Raw genomic sequence first — 27,924 nt, forward strand, 5'->3', positions numbered from 1 at the left:
GGAACAGTACACATCAGCTTGTAAGAATCAAGTCAGGAACAGCACTTTGCTTAATACCACAACACTTAAGCTTATTCTTGTATTCATTATAAATATATCTATTATGAAAAATAGAGATTTGGGAGATATAAGTAAGAATATTGGAAACAAATGGTTATATATAAAACAAAATCATAGAGACTACTTTCTGCTTTCTAGATACTACACTTAATTAACAAGGTATTCTCTTTCCCAAGCCTCTTCTGTCCCCAATCCCCTTTCTGGCTATCAAACAACCCCCGCAACCTCATCAGGCTCATCATCAGAAGCAAGATCCCCATATACCAGGACACAACTCAAAGTGGCACCAAACCCTGCCAGAACAACAGATGCAAAACTTGCAGCCATATCTCCACCATTACGGTGATCAATACCTCCCATAACACACCTTTCAAGATTGTTGGATCCTATACCTGCCTATCACAACATGTGGTGTATCTCATCCAGTGCACTAAATGCCCTAATAACAACTATGTGGGTGAAATGACATAGTCACTATGCTCTTGAATGATAAAAGACAAAAACACCATATCACCCATTGGTGAACACTTTTCACAAGGCAACCACTTCATGGGTGACCTCTTAGTCCTCATCTTTCATGGAAACCAGCACACACCACTTTCAAAAGATAAGCCTGAGAGCTTAAATTCATAACTTTTCTAGACTCTACAAATCAGGGACTTAATCCACTAATCCTCTTTTTTTGTCCTATGATTTCAGAAGTATTAACTGGCCACTTCACCTTGAATGGTCTCTTATAATATGTGTTAACTACTCATGCTAAACAATCTGGTCCATCTTATATTTAGCTGTGACACTGAGTACCTTTCCCAGACCTAAAGAAGAGCTACATGTAAGCTCGAAAGCTGTCTCTTCAACCAACTGAAGTTGGTCCAACAAAAGATATTACCTCACCCACCTCGTTGCTCTAATATCCTGTGACCATCATGGCTACAACAACACTGTGAAGAAGTTATCCTCTTGTATAAAGAAGCTTTTCTCTCCCAAAGTTCTCTCCAGTGTTTTCAGTCAAGCCTGGCTTAGATCCCACTTTAATGAAGCAAATTTGTTGTTTATTTACTTCCCAGGTGCCCAAGTATCTTCTTTGCCCTCAAAATATAGTAAAGCAAATCTTTGAAGTGCACCTCTGGATAAGGGTTTCTTCCCCTGTTTTTTTATTCATATTAGTTTATTTTTGAAGTTCTTACAATCCTTCATTTGCATTGAGTCGGACTGATGATAGGAGACCCATTGTGAACAAGTTAATACTCAGGATCTATGTAAACAGACAGATGGATAAACATCTCCTGTGTGACAGAAAATCTGTACTGGTGACCAACCCCTTGACATACAGGCTTTAAGAATGTATTTTCTGTATATACTCATAACCCCTTCCATAGTATGTGCACCTATACTTCACAATGCTATTGATGAACAGTGTGACCCTGGTTTTCATTTGAGACTTCACATAACATTATTTAGTGAACTAGAATGTACATGCCTGACTCAAGCGACTCCTGTAACCCATCTGCACCTACCCAGTGCATCTTGTTAGTTGTCACTAAGAAGTTCCAGGGTTACAGCCAGTCCAGCTTTTAAAGCATTTAGTCATCTTGAATGAATTGCTCCCATTTCTTACACCCATTGAAACAACCTCTGCCTCCCCCATAATTGCAGATCTGTTCCTCTGTAGTGAATGTGTGTGTTGCAGACACGCAGGCATGATGGTCATCAGCAGGAAAGAACCTTTGGCTCAAGAAACATAGGTATCTGCTAGCTGAGCAAAAGGAAAATCCGTATAGTCCAGCAATAACAAAAGTTTGCATAATTTCTGTGGGCCAGCCATTGCATTATCACTGCCTGCGCTGTAGCTATGCGACAGACAGAAGACTGCAGTCTGCAAAGCTGTCAATACTACCCCTTATACCAGCATTAAAAATACATGAAGAGAAGTCTAGCATTTGAGAAAGCAGGTACAATATTTGCTATGCTGTCTACCACCATAAGAATGTTGATTAGAAAAAAATAACAGAGAACTATAGAGTTTGTAGTACTAGTTTAACAGGATTATTCTCTGCATTTCAGGCAGTGTGAGACCAAAAAACGAATGCCAGTGGACGTAGGTGCTGGAACTAGGGGTGCTGGGGTTGCTGCCCCATCCCCTGGCTTGAAGAGGTTTCCATTATATACAGGGTTTACAGTTTAGTTCAATAGCTCTCAGCACCCCCACTATACAAAATGTTCCAGCACCCCGCCAGTGTGTAGCAGCTAGGGTGACCAGCCATCCAGATATTAGGGACTTTGTCTTATATATACAACTATATCCCTTCCTCCTCCCCTGAAAAAAAAGTGTCTTGATTTTTCTCAGTTATCTCGTCTCCCTAGTAGCAGCTGTGACTGTGCTATATTGTAAAATGGAGATGCAGAGTACTGAAAGGCAGTAGCCATGGTACTGTGAAAACAGTTTTCTTCTTTGCCTTTGGGCACAGTTCTCAAATTAATCATAGCCTGGCTTTTCTTTGTTTCTACACAGAGATGGTACTAGCCCACTGGGGGCCCTAAGCAATAATATCCCCCCCAACATATAATAAAAAGAGAATGGGGGCCCCCTTGAGCTGCTCAGGGTCCTAAGCAAATGCTTACTCTGCTTATGCCTAGTGCCACCTCTGAATGTATAGTTCTGTATGGGTCAAATATTGCTGATAATTGCAAGCAGTCCTCAAAGCACATTTTTGACTTGTCCCTGACCTTCAAAGCACAAGCACCTTTACTTTATCTGCCATTCTATACTCCACCTTTTCCCCTTAATAGCAAACATTTTCTAAATTGAAAGTGAACTATTGTAGTTTCATTCATATGTTTATAGTTTCATTCAAATGCACTGTATCCCAAATCACTTTCCTGTGTTAGTAATGCAAGACATAGGACAATATATGATATGGATGACAGGAAACAGGTGGGTGTTAAATAATAATCATACAATAATAGTAATATTAACTAACTAGGTGCAACATCACACTTTCAGTTACATCTTAAAGGCTTGTCCAATTGTCTCTCCAGTGTCCCTGCTTATTGGTGTAAGCAGCTTATGTTCCTTATGTTATCATGACAACAAGGGTTATTACCAGGTGATGAAATATCATGAGATCATGGAAATCAATATCTAATATTCAGAGTATTCCAAAATGAGTACACTCATTACATTACCACATGAGGAGTAACCATGCCTGGAATATTGGGCCAATTTAATCTGTGGTATACCTTCATTGCAGCCTCAGTGCAGTTCATCAGTGATGAATATAGTCCATCATGTTTAATCCTAGGCATCTCATAACAGAAATTAGAGGGAACTTAGAGAAGAACAACAAAAATGATCAGGGGCTGCAGTGGTTGAAGAAAGATTAAAAGCATAAACTCTGTTAAGTGTAACACCTCTTGAGAACCAAGTACTGTACTACAATAGTGTGTGTATATTGCAAACCTGTGGCTACACTCACACACCCAATCACAAGCATCAACTAAACTGCACAGATGCAACCCAGAATCTTCAGCTTCAAAGACACAGTTTTGTAGTATCTCCATTATCTATTCAAAGTATTAGCGTAAACTGCCTCAACGACAGTGTGGCATACAAGAGTGGTAAACAGATATTATTCTCTTATAGACTTTAAGGTCAGAGGGGACTGTCATGATCATCTAGTCTGACCTCCTGTAATAAACCCCTAACCTCTGACTGAGTTACTAAAGTCCTCAAATCATGGTTTAAAGATTTCATGTTACACAGAATTCACCATTTACACTAGGTTAAACCTGCAAGTGACCCGTGTCCCATGCTGCAGAGGAAGATGAAAAACCCCAGGGTCTCTGCCAATCTGACCCAAGGGAAAATTCCTTCCCAACCTCAAATATGGCAATCAGTTAGACCCTGGGCATGTGAGCAAGACCCAGCAGCCAGAAACCTGGGAAAGAATTCTCTGTAGTAACTCAGAGCCCGCCCCATCTAGTGTTCTGTCTTCAGCCATTGGGGATTTTTGCTACTGGCAGTCATCGATGGGCCACATGCCATCATAGGCAGTCCCATCATATCATCTCTTCCATAAATTTATCAGCTCAGTCTTGAAGCCAGTTAGCTTTTTTTTGCCCCCACTGCTCCCCTTGGAAGGCTGTTTCAGAACTTCACTCCTCTGATGGTTAGAAACCTTTGTCTAATTTCAAGCCTAAACTTGCTGATGACCAGTTTATTTCCATTTGTTCTTGGGTCCACATTGGCATTTAACTTAAATAATTCCTCTCCCTCCCTGGTATGTATCCCTCTGATATATTTATAAAGAGCAATCATATCTCCCCTCAGCCTTCTTTTGGTTAGGCTAAACTAGCCAAGCTCTTTGAGTCTCTTCTCATATGGTAGTTTTTCCATTCCTCAGGACCATCCTACTAGCCCTTCTCTGCACCTGTTCCAGTTTGAATTCATATTTCTTAAACATGGGAGACCAGAGCTGCACACAGTATTCCAGATGAGGTCTCACCAGTGTCTTGTATAATGGTTCTACACTTTCATTTAATAATACTAATAATAATAATTAATTAATTAACCATTATTATTATTTATTTCTATCTAGGAGCCCCAGTCAGGGTCTTGTGTTCACAGCACTGAACTAGGATTCAGGTGATGTAGATCAACTCCTGGCTGTGCCACATGCTTCCCTGTCACTTGGAGGCAAGTACCCATTCTCCACTCTGCCTCAGTTCATGTAAAATGAAACACGACCTTACCTCATAGGTGTGTGCTGTGGATAAATTCCTTGTTCCAGAGATTCTCAGATATTGTGGTGATGAATGGGAACCCTGCTAGTGCCAGAAGAGCTGCAAAAGTGGCCCAAATGGGGGAGGAGGTGTAAGGGAAGGGGCTCCGCTGTTATGCCACCTTGGCTCCAGCCAGGGGCCTTGGGCGGGGGAAGCCCCCTGTTGCACTGCTCCCAAGTTCATGTTCTCACAAGTGGGTATGGGGGTCGATGCCCCTTCCCCGCCCCCCCCCCGCCTATGCAACACATGCAGAGCCAGTATATCAGTATATTACATGTGGAATGTGAGTCCAGTATGTTCCTGGTATAGGATGGTTGCATGGATGTGCTGTGGCAGCTGAGATTTGTGTATGCTCTTTCTGTGCACCTGTGTAGTAGGTGTATTTGCCTGGCTGAACTTGTGTGAGTGATTTATTTGTACACACAACACAGTACGTGTGCGCAGCAGGTGTGTGGGGGTGGCGTGGGGGGGTGTAAGTCTACCCATCTTCAGACGCGTGTCCATGTGGAGCATGTGCCTGGGCGCGTGCCCAGGTGCTGGGGGAAGGGAGCGGGGAGCGGGAGCTGACCAGGGGCTCGTGCCCCTCCCTTTCCGCTGGCTCCCGCCAGGCTGCAAGTGCCGCCGCTGCCGCTGGGGGATCTGCGGGAGATGCTGCCGCTGCTGCCGCCCTGGCCGGCGCCGGAGGAGGGGTAGGAGCGGGGGCAGCCCGAGCAACTGGAGCATCTCCGCAGCCGCAGCGCGCAAGCTGCTGCCTCCCCTCCGGCCGGGCACCGAGCTGGGCGCCGCCGAGGCAGCGAGCCGAGCCCAAGGCGGAGCGGGGCAGGAGGTGAGCGGGGCTGGGGCGGGGAGCCCGGGGGCGCCGCTACCTCCCGGCCGCAAGCAGAGGGTGCCCCAGAGAGGGGACGCGCCGCTTCCGCGGCCGCTCAGGGCTCCCAGCTGGTCCGGCTCGGCTCTCTCGGGGGGCCGCGCTGCCCCTGCGGCCGGACGGGACCCGGGGAAGTCCGACCCGCTCCTCGCAAGGTCAGCGCGGGATCGGGGCCGGTGGCTGGACATGGCCTTTGCACCCCTTCCCCCGCGGGCAGGGAGGTGAGTTTGCTGAGCAGCCCGGCAAAGGCTGAAGAGCGAGCGAGGGCGGGCGGGCGGGAAGCGGGGCGGCTTTGCGCCAGTGACTGCGGGAGAGTGTGCTTGGAAGTGGGGCGGGAGCAAACACCCCGGCTAAGTCCAGAGCGCCCCGCTTTGCCCCCTCCGTTCGGCTCCCAGCTCCCCGGGGGCACCGATATTTAGTGCAGGTTCTGTTGTGCTCGCATCAGCCCAGGACTTACTTCACCTGCTTTTCTTCCCGAGCAAAGGAACTGAGGGCTGATATGTTTTGGTTGATTTGGAAGATTTTCACCGATGGGGTCGAAAAGTGGGAAGCACAGTGTGAAGCGTACGGTTTTGCACAAGTCCGATTCCAGGCCTAAAAGGTGTTCATGCCTCTGGTTATATGTACCGGGGTTAAGTGCCATCCTATGATGCGTGGCTAGAAGGAACATGTTGTAGCATAAAATTCTGCTGCTGGGCTTTTCTGGTGCCTCTCTAGAGTTGTCCTTGGATACTTTGGAAAATAGGAGTTTTAGAGCATTTTGAAAGGGGTAATGGTAAGAAGGCCAATGATTAATGTGCCACTGAAATAACAGGAATTAAATAGCGAACTGTTTCCCAATACTGTAGTCCTTACTCAGGCAAAACTTCCATTAAGGACTGATTTAAAAACCTGTGAATTTTGGCCCTAAAGTATTTTGTAAATATACATGTCCAAGTGAAAGAAAATTCATTGGCAAGCAGTACTACTCATACATGTTTTCTCAGGTGAAGGTTTATGGAGAAATTAGTGGAGCTAAGACAATTTCCTAAAAATAAAACTATTTAGTTACATATTTTACAGAAATCACATAGGCTGCAAAAAAAATGTCTCAAATATGCTTGATGGAAAATGAATACTAAAAATAGTGTCTCAGAAAATGTACTAAAAGAATTTGCCTGGTAGATTATGATACCATTAAAAGAGATTTCATCCTAAGTATAAAGAAACATTTTGTGAACTAACACATCTTGCTTTGAAGTTTTCATTTTGGTCTCAATTTTCATAGAATGTTACTGTAAAATAATCTTGACATTTTTACTTTGATTTTATAAAATATTTGTCTATTTTACTTTTTCTCTTGTAAAGAGTAATTCTTGAGGTGGATCCTCCAATTACATGGCTACCCTGCTCACAGGTCAAACTCCCCTTAATTTCCTTGTGTCATACTCTCTGGTCTGCTAAATCAATTTTGCACTGCCTACTGCTTACTCATATAGCACACAGTGAGCTTAATCCTGCTGGAGATTCTTCTCGGAGAATTTCCCCTGTATAGGGGAATCTGCCAATATAGAGACTCTGTTTCCTCTTACAACAGCTCCATCACCTGCCAGAAGAGAAGGAGGGGCAAGTCTGAGGGAGTGTGGCTGAGAGATGCTTTGTTGTGGCTGGTTCCCTGCCTCCCTGAGGTACCTATTGCCAACAACATAAATTAAAGCTGCTACCTAGTATTTTTAATTTATGCCAGGGCTGGGCAACTAAGAATCAGCTAGCCACAACCCCACTTCTCCTTTCAGTGCACCCAGGCTCTGTTCAGATACAGAATTGAGCCCTTAGTCTAAATAAGAAATGCAAGTTTATGCCTTAAGGATGTAGAATCCAGTCCTGCTCCTATTGAATTCAGTGGGAGTTCTGTCATTGACTTCAGTGGGATCAGGATTGAGTTCATGTGCATTTTCATTATATTTATTGAAGTGGTAAAATGTGAGTAATGTGATTATTAAAAATATTTTTAATGGGGCTAAATGACTAGGTAGTAAAGTGACTGGTTAGTTGTGCAGCTTAAAGAAATGTTTTAGTTACCCGTGTTTAATGGAATAAACTAAAAGCTGTTGCAGTGGATGTGCAGTGTAGATTAGTGAAAAATAGAGCAGTTTTAAAGCAAATTGATGGGTGACAAAGAGGATTAGTAATGAGCTACAGAACTAGCTGTTCACCTCTGTCATCTCTCTCAGTCCAGCTCAGGTATACAGTGACTTGTTTGGCGGCCTGAATGAAGTGACTTGTTTTCAGCTCACTTCCAAATGGATAAGTGGTCTCATCATAAAAACTGCTACCACGCTGTCATCTCAGCAGTCTCCACATGGAGGCCAAGGACTGAATGGGCTGTGAGGATGGTATGTCTACACTGCAATGTAAGCCCAGGGTTAGTAGTAGGACTCGAGTTAGCACACCCTGGGTTTGTTAAACTAGAGCTTGAGCATCTACACTCATTTGTAACCTAGGTTAGGAATTGTTGATGCCTAGGTCCCAACCTGGGGCATCTGCGTTTACACTGCATTATGCAAGCCTGAGTCCAATCACCCATATCCCAGACTTCCTAGTGCCCTTTCAAAATGTGGCCGCTCTAGCCCTTTGTTCATGGTGCGGCGTGGAAAGACATGACTGTCCACCAGTCTTGGCTCTCTAAAGGACAAAGAAAGTTGGCCCGTGGGATTGTGGGATACTTTTAGCAGACTCCCAGAGCACGAGTCCATTGGGGCTGTGTCTACAGTGCAAAACAATAGGGCTTGAACTCTGGGTCCCGGCTTGACTCAGGCTCGGACCCAGGGCCGTCCTTAGGCATACGCAGAATACGCAGCTGCATAGGGCACCATGTAATTTGGGGTACCAAATTTTGTGGGGCCCTAGGCAGCTGCATGCTGCATATGCAGCACTGGTTCTAGTGGCCGGCTCCAGTGGCCAGCCCCATCCCCCGGCCAGCCCCCCTGCTCTGCCCCTGCCCTTGCCCTGCCCCCATTTGACCCCTTTCCCTAAGCCCCCACCCCTGCTCCACTCCCACCCCTCCCCCATTCCACCCCTTCCCCCAAGCCCTCTGCCCCAAGTGACATGGCCCACGGGATTAGTGGGGGTACTGGAGCCAGCAGAAGGGGTCGGGCCTGCCCCCGCACTCACCAGTGGCAGCGGCAGGAAGCAGAACGACTTGGCCTCAGCCCGCCCTGCTCCGCCAGCTCCCAGCCACATTGCTCCGCTTCCTGCTGCCGCCGGTGAGTGCGGGGGCAGGCCCGACTCCTTCCTCCAAGCCTCTTCCCCCTAAGCGACAGGGCTGGGAGCTGGGGGAGCAGAGCAGGCTGGGGCTGGGTCGCTCTGATTCCCGCCACCACAAGTGAATGCGGGGAGGGAGGGGAGCGACTCCTCCCGGCGCCAGGCCCCCCGCTAATCCCCTGCGCTGCCCTTGGCCTTCCTGCCCTGCTTCTGCCCCCCACAGCTCCTGCCCCCGTGGCCCTGCAGCCCTTGAGCGCAGCCTCCCCTATGCGGAGGGGCCGGCCCCCCAGCGGAGCGGCCGCTTCCCCTGCAGGGGTGTGTGTGTGCAGGTGCTCGGGCTGCGTAGGGCACCACCGTAGGTAGGGACGGCCCTGCTCGTACCCTCCACCCCAGGGGGGTCCTGGAACTCTGGGTTAGCATGGATTTAGGATTGAGCCTGACTTCACTTTCCCTTCTAGAAAGGGGCAGAGGCATGTTGTTGGGGCAGTCTGTGCTGCTGTTGCCTAAGCTGTACTTTATGTTGTGCTGTAAGCATGGGTGCATCTACACAGCAACCCCCTGCCCCTCTGCCCAACCCCTTGCAGCAGCAGGCTGGATCAACTGACTTGGGCAGAGGGGCAAGAGGCTTGGGGGAAGGAGTCGGGCCTGCCCCCGCACTCAGACGCTGGATCAACTGACTTGGGCTCATGGGGCTTGTGGTGTGGGGCTAAAAATAGCAGTATAGGCATTTGGGTTTGGGCTGGAGCCTAGGCTCTGAGACTCTTCACCTTCACCTGGCTTCAGAGTGTGAGCTCCTGCCCTAGCCTGGATGTCTACAGTGCTATTTTTAGCCCCTTAACATGAGCCGTGCAAGCCTGAGTCAGTTGACCCAGGCTCTGAGACTCATTGCCGTGGGTCATTTTGTGCTGAGCAGACGTACTATAAGGGAAGGACTTCAGACTCCATGTCTATCAATCTGGTACCTTTTGCACAGTTTTCAAACCTCAGTGCTTTACAAAAATGATTAATATTTTTATAATTGTTTTATTAAATCAACATAAAACCTGTCAGTGAGACTTTGTGTTGCTTGGGAAAATGGCAAAGCTCAGGTTGGCCATCAATAAACTCCCCTTTTATCTGCATATGTACTGCTGGTTGCAAATAGCTCCTACTACATAAGTTGATATGCCTCTCAGTCACTTATTAACTGCAGGAGTGAGGAATGCTTTACCTGCGCTAATTGCTGCCGAGCATTGTATGATCATTGTCCACCCAACTGTCCATTAATAGAGTGGAGCACTGACAGAACCGGTAGCTTTAGTGTTGAATTTTTGCACCTGTCGCATCCAGGGCTATTTCAAGTGTGAATGCTGCATTTCTGCAGAGTCAAGAAAATCTTGCCTGCTGAACTCGTTAGCATGCACAATATACTGGTTTGTAATCAGTTCCCATGTGGCTATAATACATATGTGGTGTAGTGGTTAAGGCAGCAGACTGGGATTCAGAAACCTTAATTCTTTTCTGGGCTTGGCCTCTGACCCTGGGAAGCCGCTTCCTGTCAGTTTGCCCCGCTGTAAAATGGGGATACTAATATCTACTTCCTGGCATTCTGTCTTGAGGATTAATTGAGCTTTGTAAGGCCTATTGAAATTCCCAGGTGAAAGGCTCTATGTGCATACAAAGTAGTATTATTACTATTGGTTGTTGGGCCAGTTTTTCAAATGCTCTTTCAAATGTGCATCTTTGACTTGGTCAGAAGCAACTCCCAACCCACTATACATTGGGGTGCTCAAATTTGCACATTTGAAAGTCTGTCTTGTTATTACCTAAGGCTCTGGCTACACTACAGAGCTTACAGCGGTGCAGCTGGTATTGATGAAGCATTGCTACTGTAGTGCTGTTAATGCAGACGCTCTAAGCCAATGGGAGAGAGCTCTCCTGTCGACTTAATTACTCCAGCTACTGAGAGCAGTGGTAGCTATGTCAGTGGGAGAAGCCAACATAGCACAGTCCACACCAGTGCTTAGGTCAGTGTAACTTGCGTTGCTCAGAGGGGTGGCTTATTCATGCCCCTGAATGACATAACTTATATTGTCTTAAGCTGTACTGTATACATAGCCTCAGAAAGTGTCTTGGGATGGCCAAGTTAAAAGATACTGTCCAGGCTGGGAAGCTCAAAATTTGAACTTTTAAAAAGATATCACTCTGCAACTCCTTATGATTATAATCACCCATCCTCATGTCTACTATAGAATCAAATTTGGGGAGAGGTCCTGAGATCTCCAGTTCCTTTTCTCTGGCATCTTCAGGGGTGGTCAACTGACTGCTGCGACCCTTATGCCCAGCTAACTGCCCACCCCCACATTCTGCAATCTTCAAGAGGGAGCAGCAAATAGATCCACTGTCTCTGAAAACTTCCCCTACCCTTTGTCTGTCTTATCTATTTCGATTGTAAGTTCATTGGAGCACGGACTGTCTCTTACTATGTGTTTGTATAGCAGCTAGCTCAGTGGAGCCCTGATTTCCATAGGTTCTAGGTGCTATTATCATACAAATAAATAATGGATGTGAAAGGTGCTTCTCTGGTCCCACTATTGACTTTTTAAACACTGTTTATACCATTAGAGGCCAATTAAAATGTGCTGCACAGAATGGGGATCCATGTGAAGAGGGAGCCAACTGTAAAATGAAGGAAGCAGTGCTCAAGGTTTCATACGACATCCAGTGTTGTTTAATACATTTATTAATGATCTGGAAATGAAGGTGAGCAGTAAGGTGATAACATTTGCGCAATGATTCAAAACTGTTTAAGCTACTCTTGTCCGTACAAGAATGTGAGTAACTTCAGAGGACCAGACCAAGCTAGGTGAATGGTGGGCAAGAACAATGGCAACTGAAGTTCAGTGTTGATAAGTACAAAGCATTGCACATGAGAGGGAAAATGTAAGTGACTCATATAACTTAACAGGTTTCTAAATTAACAGTTTCAACTGAAGAAGAAGATCTGGGCATCACCGTGGTCCCATCAACAAAGATATCTGCCTAATGACCACTTATGATCAAAAAGCAAACAAGATGTTAGCATGCATAAGGAATGGAATGGAGAATAATATGAAAAGTATAACACCACTAAATAAATATATGGTTCACCCTCATTTGAGAGACCATGTTCAGCGCAAGTCACTTAATCACAAACCAAAATACTGCAGGCTTAGAAGTGATTCAGACAAGGGTGATGGAAATGGTGAGAGGCATGAAAAACCTCTCGTGTGAAGAGAGATTGAAAAGATTGGGATTGTTCACTTTAGGGAAGAGATGAATAGGAAGAGCAATGGAAAAATCATGGAACAGGTCCTCAAGGAATCAATCCTGAACCACTTAAAGGAGGGGAAAGTGATCAGGAACAGTCAGCATGGATTCACCAAGGGCAAGTCATGCCTGACTAACCTAATTGCCTTCTATGACGAGATAACCGGCTCTGTGGATGAGGGGAAAGCTGTGGATGTACTATTTCTGGACTTTAGCAAAGCTTTTGATACAGTCTCCCACAGTATTCTTGCCAGCAAGTTAAAGAAGTCTGGGCTGGATGAATGGACGGTAAGGTGGATAGAAAACTGGCTAGATGGTCGGGCTCAACGGGTAGTGATCAATGGTTCCATGTCTAGTTGGCAGCCGGTATCAAGTGGAGTGCCCCAAGGGTCAGTGCTGGGGCCGGTTTTATTCAATATCTTCATTAACGATCTGGAGGATGGTGTGGACTGCACCCTTAGCAAGTTTGCAGATGACACTAAACTGGGAGGAGTGGTTGATACGCTGGAGGGTAGGGATAAGATACAGAGGGACCTAGACAAATTAGAGGATTGGGCCAAAAGAAATATGATGAGGTTCAACAAGGACAAGTGCAGAGTCCTGCACTTAGGACGGAAGAATCCCATGCACTGCTACAGACTAGGGACCGAATGGCTGGACAGCAGTTCTGCAGAAAAGGACTTAGGGGTTACGGTGGACGAAAAGCTGAATATGAGTCAACAGTGTGCCCTTGTTGCCAAGAAGGCTAATGGCATTTTGGGTTGTATAAGTAGGGGCATTTCCAGCAGATCAAGGGATGTGATCATTCCCCTCTACTCAGCACTGGTGAGGCCTCATTTGGAGTTACTGTGTCCAGTTTTGGGCCCCACACTACAAGAAGGATGTGGATAAATTGGAGAGAGTCCAGCGGAGGGCAACAAAAATTATTAGGGGGCTGGAACACATGACTTATGAGGAGAGGCTGAGGGAACTGGGATTGTTTAGTCTGCAGAAGAGAAGAACGAGGGGGGATTTGATAGCTGCTTTCAACTACCTGAAAGGGGGTTCCAAAGAGGATGGATCTAGACTGTTCTCAGTGGTAGAAGATGACAGAACAAGGAGTAATGGTCTCAAGTTGCAGAGGGGGAGGTTTAGGCTGGATATTAGGAAAAACTTTTTCACTAGTAGGGCGGTGAAGAACTGGAATGGGTTACCTAGGGAGGTAGTGGAATCTCCTTCCTTAGAGGTTTTTAAGGTCAGGCTTGACAAAGCCCTGGCTGGGATGATTTAGTTGGGTTTGGTCCTGCTTTGAGCAGGGGGTTGGACTAGATGACCTCCTGAGGTCCCTTGCAAACCTGAGATTCTATGATTCTATGATTCAATGATAAAAGTATAATAAGAGTAAGTATAGTGAATGCTAAACAGAAGGTGGATTGAGAAATTCTGTTCCCTGTATTGTAACACAAGAACAAGGGGATGATTAATAAAATTGAAAAGCAGCAAATTCAGAATGGATAGAAATACTTTTGTCATACAAGACTGTGGAATGCATTGCCACAGGATGCTGTTGATTAGCAAGATTTAAAGAGGAACTGGAATTTATAATTTAATAATTTAATTTAATAATTTTTAAAAGGGTTTTAGAAGGCAGATAAAACTTAATGATTAAGGGTTTTACCCAATTTTAACTATTAGTGGCTAGCATGAAAACTTGAAGGAGGCAAATTATCCCACATCTGTCTACTGTAGAGTTTCTTGCACCTTCTGTAGTATCTGGTTCTGATCATTGTGGGAGACAGGATATTGGAGTACTTGGATTGATAGAGCCATAGATTTCATGGCCAGAAGGGACCATTGTGATCATCCAGTCTGAACTTCTATAACACAGACCATAGAACTTCCCCCAAATAATTCCCAAATAAAAAAATCAGATCTTGATTTGAAAATTGTCAGTGATGGAGACTGCACCATGACTCTTGGTAAGTTGTTCCAGTGGTTAATTACCCTTACTGTTAAAATTTATACTTTATTTCCAGTATGAATTTGTCTTGCTTCAACTTCCAGACATTGGATCATGTTATACCTTTCTCTGTTAGACTGAAGACCACATTATTGAATATTTGTTCCCCATTTAGTACTTAGAGAATATAATCAAGTCACCCATTAACCTTCTCTTTGTTAAGCTAAATATATTGAGCTCCTTGAGTCTATCACTGAAAGGCATGTTTTCTAATCCTTTAGTCATTCTCATGGCTCTTCTCTGAAATCTCTCCAATTTATAAACATCTGTCTTGAATTGTGGACACCAGAACTGGACACAGTATTCCAGCAGCAGTTGCCCTACAGCCAAATACAGAGGTAAAATAACCTCTATACTCCTTCTCAAGAATTTCTTGTTTATGCATCCCAGGATCACATTGGCTCTTTTGGCCACAGCTGACAGGGAGCTCATGTATTCACTATGACCCCCACATCTTTTTCAGAATGAGGAGTACTTGTGGCACCTTACAGACTAACACATTTATTTGAGCATAAGCTTTTGTGGGCTAAAACCCATTTCACTGGATGCATGCAGTGGAAAATACAGTAGGAAGATATATACACACGGAGAACATGAAAAAATGGGTGTTGCCATACCAACTGTAACGAGAGTAATTAATTTAGGTGAGCTATTATCAGCAGGAGAAATTTTTTCATGTTCTCTGTGTGTATATATATCTTCCTACTGTATTTTCCACCGCATGCATCTGAGTAAGTTGATTTTAGCCCACAAAAGCTTATGATCAGATAAATTTGTTAGTCTCTAAGGTGCCACAAGTACTCCTCATTCTTTTTGCTGATACAGACTAACATGGCTACCACTCTGAAATCTTTTTTAGAGTCACTGTTTCCCAGGTTTAAGTCCCCCATCCTGTAAGTATGGCCTGCATTCTTTGTTCCTGGTGTATACATTTACATTTAGCTGTATTAAAACTCATACTGTTTGTTTGCCCCAGTTTACCAAGTGATCCAGATTGCTCTGAATCAGTGACCTGTCCTTCTCATTATTTATTATTCCCCCAATTTGGGTTATCTGCAAACTTTATCAGTGATGATTTTGTTTTCTTCTACACCATTGATAAACATCTTAAATAGCTTAGGGCCAAGAAGAAATCCCTGCAGGACTCTACTAGAAACAAATGCATTTGATGATGGTTCCCCATTTACAATTTCATTTTAAGACCTTTCAGTTGTCCATACGCAGACAAAAAAGCAGGCTGGTGAAAAAATACAAGGCTACGGAAGAAATATAGAAAGCAGAGCGAGCACTGATTCTAAAGATGAGAATATTTTCCAGTGAGTGATACTGAATGTGATTTAACAGATAACTAAACGTTTTAGTTTATTACATAGAGGCCAGATTCTTCCCTGGACCTCTGTATAAACTTCCTACTGACATCTGTGGGCGAGCTCCTGTGGATCAAGAGGAGTATGAGTTCTAAATGTAGGCCCTAGCCCATAGACCACAATTAAACGTGGAATTCAACTTTCTCCAAAAATGAATTTGTAGTTGTGCGTGAACCATATACTTGTTTGTTCACACAAACATTCCTGAAACAAATTGACCAAAAAACAAAGTCTGTTCATAGATAATTCACAAACCAAAAAGTGGCTAAATTGTCTGAGGGCTTGGCTACACTTACAAATTTGCAGCGCTGCAGCAGGGTGTGAAAACACACCCTCTGCAGCGCTGCAAATTGCGGCGCTACAAAGCGCCAGTGTAGTCAAAGCCCCAGCGCTGGGAGCTGCGCTCCCAGCGCTGTCCGTTATTCCCCACAGGGATGTGGAGTACGGACAGCGCTGGGAGAGTTTTCTCCCAGCGCTGGCGCTTTGACTACACTTAGCGCTTCAAAGCGCTGCCGCGGCAGCGCTTTGAAATGCAAGTGTAGCCAAAGCCTGACAAAGAGTCCTGTGGCACCTTACAGACTAACAGAAGTACTTATGCTCCAATACTTCTATTAGTCTATAAGGTGCCATAGGAGACTCTGTCGCTTTTTACAGATCCAGACTAACACGGCTACCCTTCTGATACTTAAATTATCTGAGTAAGTTCATTGTGAGTTGTTCACCCAGCTTTAATAGCAACATAGAGTAATGGTGAAAATGGGCCAGCATGTACAGAGCCTTAAAATTAAATCAATAACCACAACACAACTAGTGCTTCATTAATACATCTCACAATGAATATACTACTGCTATTTAATACAGTTATTTAGAATATTCAGCAATTATAAACACATTTTTCAATTTACATGTACTTGACTAGAAAGATACCAATAACTTTTCAAATGAATAACAAGTAGTTATAAATTGCACAATCAGCTGTTTAAGAAACAGTTGAACAAGTTTTTTAAATACACACATTACCTAGAAAAAAAGCAATTATCTTAACTTTATTAAGAAATATGAGGGCAGATGACATAAAACATACAAATGAGATACATTTCTAACACAGAAACAAGAACTATAATATTACAAACCAGAGTACTGAGCACTGAGGGATTTTAGAAATCCATGTATGAATTTTTTTTTAGTTAACAATTGCAACAGTCACTGTAGCCATACGGGGTGGGCTGGAAGTCAGCATTTATTTAAGACAATCTAAGGTATTTGTAAGTGCTTATCATCATTGTATCAAGACACAATACAGTAATGTCTATTTTTTCACACACAAAATGTTATAGATATGGACAAGGAAGGAAAAAAATCATAATTCTTACCTAAGAATAATGCAGTAGTGACACTTCCTAATGATACACATTTCCTCCTAAATGAAATTTTTTAAGTGAACAAGAGTTCATACACTGTTAGGGGAAGGGATTATGAGATGTATACCTGTTAATTAAGAGAACAAAATTTTCACTAATAGAGGTGGCAGTGGGTTTGCAAATCTAGAACTGTAATCCTTTCCCTGAGACTCCCTTCAGTATTACAGACTCACAGAAATTAAAGATGGAAAAGGCTTGTTGCAGTAAGTACTTTGCCTATCTCCTCCCATGCTTGCAACTTTAACCTAGAGTAACCATTTTGGTACGTAAGACATATACATCTGTCTTGAGGCCTGATCCTACACCCCTGAAGCTAGGGGAGTTTTACCATTGGCTTCAGTGAGTACAGGCTTGAACACTAGGGGCACAGTCGACAAAAGGGATTTAAACATTAGATATTGCGATGACTAACGTTTAGGCCTCCTGCCACCCAGTGGAATCCACAGCCCTGCGTTAAGTGCCCAGGCTCCCTATACAGTGCACGGGGAGAGTCAGGGGCATAAGAAAGGTATCCTTCAAAAGCCAGGAAGGAACATGAGCACGGAGCCATCTGAGAAGGGAAGTGGCCTAAGCAGGGGCACCTCCTTCCACTCAGGATTTGCAGCTGTGAGCCCTCTCCTGGGGGTAGGTGCCTAGGCCAGGTCAGCTCTTTCTCTCAAAATAAATAAATGGGACAAGTGCCCTAACCACTGGTCTGTGGGGATATTCTGGAGTTTCTGCTGAATCATAGAATCATAGAATTCAAGATCAGAAGGGACCATTATGATCATCTAGTCTGACCTCCTGCTAGATGCAGGCCACATAAGCCGATCCACCCACTCCTTTAGCTAGCGACCCCTGCCCCATGCTTCGGAGGAAGGCGAAAAACCTCCAGGGCCACTGCCAATCTTCCCTGGAGGAAAATTCCTTCCCGACCCCAAATATGGCGGTCAGCTGAACCCCGAGCATGCGGGCAAGACTCTCCAGCCATACCCTCTGGAAAAAGGTTATATCATGTCATTGACCCATTGTACAATTTACCAGTGTGGCACTTAATTGACCTATTGACTAAGCCCGTTATCCTATCATACCATCTCCTCCATAAACTTATCTAGCTTAATCTTAAAGTCATGGAGGTCCTTCGCCCCCACTGTTTCCCTCGGTAGGCTGTTCCAGTATTGCACTCCCCTGATGGTTAGAAACCTTCGTCTAATTTCAAGCCTGAATTTCCTGACTGACAACTTATATCCGTTTGTCCTCGTGTCCACATTAGCACTGAGCTGAAATAATTCCTCTCCTTCCCTGGTATTTATCCCTCTGATATATTTAAAGAGTGCAATCATATCTCCTCTTATCCTTCTTTTGGTTAAGGAAAACAAACCGAGCTCCTCAAGTCTCCTTTCATACGACAGACCTTCCATTCCTCGGATCATTCTAGTGGCCCTTCTTTGTACCCGTTCCAGTTTGAATTCATCCTTCTTAAACATGGGAGACCAAAACTGCACACAATACTCCAAATGAGGTCTCACCAACGCCTTATATAACGGGACTAGCACCTCCTTGTCCCTACTAGAAATACCTCGCCTAATGCATCCCAAGACCTCATTAGCTTTTTTAACGGCCACATCACATTGCCTACTCATAGTCATCCTACGATCAACCAGGACTCCTAGGTCCTTCTCCTCCTCTGTTACTTCCAACTGGTGCGTCCCTAGCTTATAACTAAAATTCTTGTTAGTCATCCCTAAATGCATTACCTTACACTTCTCACTATTGAATTTCATCCTGCTACTAATACTCCAGTTTACCAGGTCATCCAAATCTCCCTGGAGGATATCCCGATCCTTTTCCGAATTGGCAATACCTCCCAACTTGGTGTCATCCGCAAACTTTATCAGCCCACTCCTACTCTTGGTTCCCAGGTCAGCAATAAATAGATTGAATAAAATCGGACCCCAAACCGAACCTTGAGGAACTCCACTGGTAACCCCCCTCCAACCTGACAGTTCCCCCTTCAATACTACCCTCTGCAGTCTCCCCTTTAGCCAGCTCCTTATCCACCTCTGGATTTTCATGTTGATCCCCATCTTTTCCAATTTAACCAGTAATTCTTCATGTGGTACCGTATCAAACGCCTTACTGAAATCCAGATATATTAGATCCACCGCATTTCCCTTGTCTAAAAAATCTGTTACTTTCTCAAAGAAGGAGATCAGGTTGGTTTGGCACGATCTACCTTTCGTAAATCCATGCTGTAATTTATCCCAGTTGCCATCGGCCTCAAGGTCCGTAACCACTCTCTCTTTTAAGATTTTTTCCATGACTTTGCATACTACAGATGTTAAACTAACAGGCCTGTAGTTACCCGGGTCACTTTTTTTCCCCTTATTGAATATAGGAACTACATTAGCTAATCTCCAGTCAAACGGTACAATCCCCGAATTTAGAGATTTATTAAAAATTATCGCTATCGGGCTAGCAATATCACTCGCCAATTCCCTTAATATTCTAGGGTGAAGATTATCCGGGCCCCCCGATTTACTTCCGTTAAGCTGTTCAAGTTTGGCTTCTACCTCAGATACCGTAATGTCTACCCCCATATCTTCATTCCCATCGGTCCCTCTATCACTATTGCCTAGCCCTTCATTAGCCTCATTAAAGACTGAGGCAAAATATTCATTCAGATATTGTGCCATTCCAAGATTATCCCTAATCTCCACTCCGTTTAAAGTTTTAAGCGGTCCCACTTCTTCCTTTTTGGTTTTCTTCCTATTTATATGGCTAAAAAACCGTTTGCTATTGGTTTTAATCCCCTTCGCTAAGCAGGGGCACCTCCTTCCACTCAGGATTTGCAGCTGTGAGCCCTCTCCTGGGGGTAGGTGCCTAGGCCAGGTCAGCTCTTTCTCTCAAAATAAATAAATGGGACAAGTGCCCTAACCACTGGTCTGTGGGGATATTCTGGAGTTTCTGCTGAAGATGTTCCATTACGAATAAAACACTTAAATATTCATTGGGATGGCAAGTGAGAATGAGTCTATAGCTTGTGGTTAGGGCACTCACCTAGGAAGTTAGAGAAGTGTGTTCAAGTCCCTAGTCTACAGCAGATAGAGTGGGGAATTTAAACCTGGGTCTCCCACATCCCTAGTTACAGCCCTTAAAAGGGAGCAGTTGGGTGTGGGGAGACAGTGATACACTAGTCAGCCTCTGAGAATCCCTATTAGACTGGACCTCACGGGCAAGATAGGCAGAGGAATGCCTAGCTTGAAGATCCTTCATGGGCTAAAGGCACCGGGCTTCAGCCAGGGCCTGATGAAATTCACCCTACAGTACTTGAGGAACAAATGAAGCAATCTCAGAATTGTTAGCAATTACTCTGGAGGACAGATGAGGTCCCAGAGGACTGGAGAAGGACAAATATAGTACCTATCTTTAAAAAGGGGAACAAAGAGGACCCACAGAATTATAGACCAATCAGCCTAACTTCAATACCTGAAAAGATACTGCCTGCGGGAGGTCCATCGGAGCCGCGGGACCAGTGGACCTGCCGCAGGCATGACTGCGGAGGGTCTGCTGGTACCGCGGCTTCGGTGGACCTCCCGCAGGCATGACTGCGGAGGGTTCGCTGGTCCCGCAGCTCGGGTGGACCTCCCGCAGGCATGCCAGCGGATGCTCCACCGGAGCTGCGGGACCAGCGGAACCTCCGCAGGCACGTCTGCAGGAGGTCCCCCGGAGCCGCGGGACCGGCGACCGCCAGAGCGCGCCCCGCGGCGCGCCGCCCTGCTTGGGGCGGCGGGATTCCTAGAGCCGCCCCTGGCCAAACCAACCTGATTTTCCTCTTTGATAGAGTTACTGGCTAGTGGATGGGGGGGGGGGGAAGCTGTAGACGTTATATATATTGATTTCAGGAAGGCTTTTTACACTGTCCAGTGTGACATTTTCATAAGCAAACTAGGGAAATGCCATCTAGAAGTAATTACTATAAACTGGGTGAAAGACCATACTCAAAGAGTAGTTATCAGCTGTTCTCTGTCAGTCTGGGAGGGTGTATATAGTGGGGTGCTGCTAGGGTTAGTCCTGGGTTTGGTAATATTCAATATTTTAATTAATGACATGGATGGTGGACAGGGTGGATTTGATTAAAATCAAATCGATTAAAATCAAATTGATTAAAATAATGATTTAAATCACTCATCAGGAAGACTCGATTTAATCATGGATTTCTACATAAAAGTGCATTCTTGTTGGTTGTTATAACCTTAATACATATTCTTCACAACTCAGAGTCAGATGTAGGTTTCATTTTTAGAAGGTACACACTATATAAAGTGATTTATTTTGAAAACGTGTCAGATTAGTTTTACAGCTATCTCAGAAAATGAATGATCGTTTGGTTATTTCATTTACCAAAGATAATTGAAGCAGATATTTATGAAGTTATTGGGACGTGAACTATCTCCAATTCAACAGTTTAATCATTAATATTTGGAGGATTTTCTTGCCATCCTGTATTAGGAGGAGAACATCACCAGACAGACATTTAAATTTTTATTTAACTAAAACAACAGTGTTATGTATTCTGGATTTTTTTCTTCAACAGCAAACGTATAATATTTGAACAAAACAAACATATGAATTTTTGTATTTAGTTAAACATTAAAGTTTTTTTAAAATCAGGTTTTTGTTAAAATTGTTTTTAACTAAAATAGTTAAATGAAATATTAAAAAACAAAACAAAAATTCAATCGACTATGTCAGCCAGGTCTACATGAGAAACTTAAAATATTGGCTTCTGCAGCTAACTCAGTCGTCTTCACCTTATTTTCCTTTGTTCATAATCTGGAAAAGAAAAACAAGCTTTCCTGCTTTTTCAGGTCCCAAACGATTTCTCAATTTGGAATGAATTAGTCTGAAGGAAGAAAATATTCCTTCTACACTGGCAGAAGAAGCTACTGCTGTTAAAAGTGAGATTTTCCTGTCTACCTGGCCACTGCATCCGAGTTCAGATTGCTGTCCAGAGCGGTCACAGTGGTGCACTGTGGGATACCGCCCGGAGGCCAATACCGTCGATTTGCTGCCACACTAACCCTAATCCGATATGGTAATACTGATATTAGTGCTACTCCTCTCGTTGTGGAGGAGTACAGAAACCGATTTAAAGAGCCCTTTATATCGATATAAAGGGCCTCATAGTGTGGACGGGTGCGGCGTTAAATCGGTATAATGCTCCTAAAATCAGTTTAAACGCGTAGTGTAGACCAGGCCTAAGTGCTTAAGTGACTTCCACCAGTTCATTGGTGTGACTTCCTTTAAAACATCATCAGCAAACCTATATTTCTTGAATGGTTCTTATTCCCAAACTTGATATCTTTTATGGCCTGCTTCCATTATAGGTTTTCCCTTCTAGTGAGAGAATGATATAGTACAGGGGTTGGCAGCCTTTCAGAAGTGGTGTGCCGAGTCTTCATTTATTCACTCTAATTTAGGGTTTTGCGTGCCGGTAATATATTTTAGTGTTTTTAGAAGGTCTCTCTTGCTATAGGCCCAAACTATTGTTGTATGTAAAGTAAACAAGTTTTTAAAAATGTTTAAGAAGCTTAATTTAAAATTAAATTAAAATGCAGATCTTATCAGTTTAGTGCAGTGGTTCTTAACCTGGGGTGCACGCACCCCCTGGGGCAGGGCCGGTGCAAGGATATTTTTGCCACCTAAGCGAAACTTCCACCCTGCCCATCGGTTCATTGAGGGGCAAATCCCCAATGAGCCTTTATAGACCCCAGGGGCCAGCCGTGCCCAGGGGCTGCTCCCCAGACCAGGTTCACCCCTCCCCGCCCCCTGAACTCCCCTGGAGAGTGCACAGGCCCTCCGCGAGCCCTCCCCACCCCACCCAGGTGGCCCCCACCCCAAGTCCACTCACTGGCTTTGCCGGGCTTGGGCCACTGCAGCAGCTCGGCAGGGAGGAGCCACTTTCTGGACGCACCAGAGAGCCAGAGCGTCCTGCTTGCGGCAGCAGCGAGCCCCAGCCATGGAGGAGCCGGCGCGGTGCAGGGGGACAGCAGCCCTGCAAAGGCGGCGGTGGCACTGCTAGCGGGGAGCAGCTGCGCCCTCCCACCCTTCCAGCCCAGGCTGCAGTCCGGCACCCCCCTGGGGGCGCCTGTAGGTTGCAGTGGATGTATGCGGGCACCAGCCCCCATGTGCCCCATTGCTCCCCCCTCGCCTAGGGTTACCATATTTCAACAATCAAAAAAGAGAGGAGAGCCCTGCCCTAGCCCCCATCCACTCCCTCCCACTTCCCATCCCGATTGCCCCAGTCAGAAGCCCCAAACCCCCACTCCTTGTCCCCTAACTGCCCCCTCCTGTAAACCACCCCACGCTAACTGTCCCCCAGAACCCCACCCCCTACCTAAGCCTCCCTGCTCCTTGTCCCCTGACTTCCCCCTCCTGAGACCCTCCCACCCTAACTGCCCCCCTAGGACCTTACCCTCTACCTGTCCCCTGACTGCCCCAACCCTTATGAACACCCCTGCCACCAGACAGACCCAGGGGACTCCCACGCCCCATCCAAGCACTCCCCACCCCCTGACAGGACCCCCAGAACTCCCAACCCATCCAATCCTCCCCCTGCTCCCTGACTGCCCCCCGGGACTCCCCTTACCAGACCCATGCTGGTGAGACGCTGGCTCCACGTGGAGGCAAAACTCTATGTGGAGTGTTGAGGCAGTGGGATGGAGGGGAGCTGCGTGAGGGGCAGTGGCGGCAGCGGCTCACACTTCCGGGAGCCGCAGAACCTGAGCGCGGTGAGGGAGAGCCGGGGGGCGAGCCTGCCCAGGCTGCAGCCTGGTGCCCCCCCAGGGGGGGGGCTCCTGCAGTGGATGCATGCAAGTGGCGGGCCCCGTGCGCCCCCCGGCTCCTCCCTCACTGCGCTCAGGCTCTGCAGCTCCCGGGAGTGTGAGCTGCTGCTGCCCCTCCTGCAGCAGGCTCAGGGCCCTGCACTGCGGCGGCTCACACTCCCGGGAGCTGCAGAACCCAAGTGCGGTGAGGGGGAGTCAGGGGGCGCGCCTCCCCGGGCTGCGGTCCGGTGCCCCCCACCCCCGGGATGGCTCCTGAAGTGGATTCATGCTGGTGGCAGGCCTCATACACCCCCCATCTCCCCCGTTGCCGTGCTCGGGCTCTGCAGCTCCCAGGAGTGTGAGCTGCCGCCGTCCCTCCCGCAGTAGGCTCAGGGCCCCGTGCCCCGGCGGCTCACATTCCCGAGAGCCGCAGAACGAGCGTGGTGAGGAGGGAGCCAGGGGGCGCGTCTGCTGCCAGTCTAGGGTCCTGGCCGCTGGCCCCGCTTCACTCAGCTGGCCGTGCACGCTGAGCGGGACCGGCGGCCGGGACCCCTGCTGGTAGCCGCATGCCAGGCAAAATTGGCTCGCATGCCAAAGGTGGCACGCGTGCCGTAGGTTGTCGACCCCTGGTATAGTAGATCTCAAATCAATGAAGTCTACACTTAGAAAGATCTCAAGACTTCTGGAATATGCTCCTGAAAGAGTTTTACTTTTGTTTCTACTGCCTGTCCCTCCCTTCTCACATTTATCTCCAGACTTGTTCTCCTTGTCCAGATCTATTCCGCCCCCAACAATCTTCTATTCATTGAACTTTTTGAAACTTTGCACTTTTAGAGAGAGGTAAGTGATTGACTCTGTGTACACAAATTTGCAGAGGGACAATAGGGTTGAAGTCTGTTATTTCTCACCTCTATATATTATTTATTTATTTTAAAACATTTTTGCTGGAGACACAAATGCACAGTTTGAGAACTGCAAAACTAAGCATCCCTGATGGTATCTTCTAGACTGAGCACTGAGTCCCATTCGGTAGATAGAAAGATTAATCTAGATAATCTATACAGAAGCCCCTGGAACCCCATAAAATTGGGTCCCTAATCCATGAACTATTGGAACTCATTTACAAAACTTTTCTTAAACATTACATGAATATATTGTCTCATACTATAGAATTAGAATTTATAATCCCTATTCCATGATGAGATATCTTTGAGCTATAATATATCTTAATTAAAACTATCTTTAGATAGGTTTTTTCCTCAAAAAGCATTTTATAAAAAAAATCCATTTTTTAATTTTTTTTTTAAATCATAGATTTTTTTCCACCCTGATGGTGGAGTGGAGAACATGCTTATAAAATTTGCAGATGACACTAAGCAGGGAGGGGTTGCAAGCACTTTGGAGATCAGGATTATAATTCAAGATGACCTGGACAAATTGGAGAATTAGTCAGAATTCAACAAGATGAAATTCAATAAAGACAAGTGCAAAGTACTTCACATATGAAAGAAAAATCAAGTGCACAACAAAAAAAGGGGGGAATAACTGGCTAGATGGTAGCAGTGCTGAAAAGGATCTGGGAGTTATAGTGGATCACAAATTATTGACTTAAATACAGAGTGATGCAGTTGCAAAAAGGGCTAATATAATTCTGGGGTGTATTAACAGGAATATTTTAACGTAAGCCAGAGAAGGTAATTGTCTCATTGTACTTGGCACTGGTGAGGCCTCATTTGAAGTACTGTGTCCAGTTCTGGGTGCCACACTTCAGAAAAGATGTGCACAAACTGGAGAGAGTCCAAAGGAGAGCAGAAAAAATTATGAAAAGTTTAGAAAACCTGACGTATGAGGAAAGGTTAAAAAGACTGAGCATGTTTAGTCTTGAGAAAAGAAGACTGAGTAGGGACCTGATAGTCTTCAAATATGTTAAGAGCTGTTATAAAGAGGTTTGTGTTGAATCATTCCCCATGTCCACTGAAGGAAGGATAAGAAGTAATGGGCTTAATCTGCAGCAAGGGATGTTTAGATTAGATATTAGGAAGAACCTTCTCACCATAACAGTACAGGTCTGTCACATCTTACGCTGGGGTTATGTTCCGCAGTCAGCGAGTAAAGTGAAAATTGCGTATAGTCAAAATTACATTGAGTGTAATGGGCAGAATTCCCTGCACTACAGGTACAGTATTAAAATTGTTATTTTTCTCTCTCTTTTTTTCTTTTGCCGACCACATAAAGCTGAAGTCGCGCCTGTAAAATGCACGTAAGATATGACAGACCTGTAGTTAAACTCTGGAATAGGATTCCAAAGGAAGTAATGGAATCCCCATCATTGGAGGTTTTTAAGAACAGGTTGGACAAATATGTGTCAGGGATATTCTAAATCAGGGGTCTCAAACATGCGGCCCGCGGGGCTCCCCAGGGCCGCCCAGAGGGGGGGGGCAAAAGGGGCAATTTGCCCGGGCCCCGGGCTCCGCAGGGGCCCCCAAGAGAAAAGCGGAGGCTCCCGCCTCCGCCCCTCTCCGGGAGCCCTAGCGCATCAAGCGCCGAGTCTCCGCCGGGGCCTCTGAGCCCCTCTCCGCTGAGAGCCGCGTGGTGAGGGGGCGGGGCTGGGAGCTCCAACATGGCCTGAGCCCCGCCCCGCTGAGAGCCGCGTGGGGAGGGGGCGGGGCTGGGAGCTCCAACGGGGCCTGAGCCCCGCCCCGCTCAGAGTCGCGTGGGGAGGGGGCGGGGCAGCTGGCTCCGCTCGGCGGGGCGCTCACAGCCCCGCCCCTCACCACGCGGCTCTGAGCGGACGAAGCTCAGGCCTCGCGGAGAGCGCTCGGGTAAGTGGGGAAGCGGGAGCCGCCGGGGCGGGCCGGGGCCTGGGTGGGAAGCGGGACCCGCCGGGCCGGGCTGTGGGGAAGGGAGCGAGACCCGCTGGGCCGGGCCGGGGTGGGGAGAAGTGAGACCCGCCGGGGCCGGGCCGGGCCGGGGGCAGGGAAGCGGGACCCGCCGGGGCCGGGCCCGGGTGGGGGGGGGAAGGCAAGCGAGACCCGCCGGGGCCGGGGTGGGAAGCGGGACCGGACGGGGTGGGGAAAAGAGGGACCCGCCGCCGAAGCGCAGCCCGGTCTTCGGTGGCGGGGGGCCCCTTCCGTTCCGGGACCCGCCGCCTAAGTGCCCCAAAGACCCGCGGCGGGGACCCCCCCCGCCGCAGGTCTTCGGGGCACTTTGGCGGCGGGTCCCGGAACGGAAGGGGCCCCCCGCCGCCGAAGACCCCGGGCCCCCGGAATCCTCTGGGCGGCCCTGGAGCTCCCCCAGTTACTTCCTGTCACCGCCAAACTCCCCTCCCCAAGTTATTTTCTGTTACTAAGCTCCCCACGCGCTGCTCCCCAATGTTTGGGGCCGGGTCTCTCCCCTGGCCCCACCTGCCACCCCCACGCACCTCCCCCCAGTGTCTCCCGGCCCCCACTTGCTGCCCCCTCACCGCCCGGGAGCCTGCCCGGGAGCTCACGCTGACTCCACTCCTCTGCTATGCCAGCTTCCGGCATCACCTGCTGCCGCAGGGTCCTAGAGCCCCCCTTCACTAGGGCCAGGGCAGGCTGCCCTTCCCCTGCCCTTCTGCCCTAGTCCTGAGACTCTCCAATGCCCCGAGCCTCTCCAATGCCTCAAACCCCTCACCCTCAGCCCCACAGCCCTCACCCCTGCACCCCCTCCTATCCCCAAACTCCGTCCCAAAGCCTGCACCCCCATCCCCTGCCGCAGCCTGGAGCCTGCACCGAGCACAGAGCCTGCACTCCAGACCCCCTCCCCCACCCAAACTCCAGCCCAGGGCCTGTACTCCAAACCCCCTCCCCCACCCAAACTCCCTCCCAGAGCCTTAGGCAGTAAATCTAAGTGCGTGTTTTGTCCTTTGAGTGAGGTGCATTACTGAGTGTATATATTTATTAAAACAGCTTGGAAATGACTTCGTCAAAAAAAAGAACACTCATGGAAGAAAAGAGAGTTTTCCAAGACAAATGGGAGAATTTATATTTTTTCACAGAGGTAAAAGATAAAATTCAATGCCTTATTTGTCAGCAAATGATTGCTGTTCCCAAGGAGTATAACGTGCGTC

The 27,924-nt window shown here is 46.7% G+C and overlaps 1 protein-coding gene across 4 annotated transcripts in view; it reads left to right on the plus strand.

Annotated features, from left to right (window-relative positions):
• Positions 1 to 5,546: 5,546 nt before the first annotated feature.
• Positions 5,547 to 27,924, plus strand: part of CASR (calcium sensing receptor) — a 181,711-nt gene continuing 159,333 nt past the window's right edge. For 2 of the 4 annotated variants that reach the window (XM_039504209.1, XM_039504222.1), the window contains exon 1: positions 5,547 to 5,668. The gene's annotated coding sequence lies outside the window, so the exon portion shown is untranslated. Of the gene's footprint in view, positions 5,669 to 5,845; positions 5,929 to 27,924 lie in introns of those variants that run through there. The other 2 variants (XM_039504211.1, XM_039504214.1) reach the window with 2 other exon arrangements.

The sequence above is a fragment of the Mauremys reevesii genome, linkage group 1, assembly GCF_016161935.1.
Source record: "Mauremys reevesii isolate NIE-2019 linkage group 1, ASM1616193v1, whole genome shotgun sequence".
In the NCBI taxonomy this organism is placed as follows: domain Eukaryota; kingdom Metazoa; phylum Chordata; order Testudines; family Geoemydidae; genus Mauremys; species Mauremys reevesii.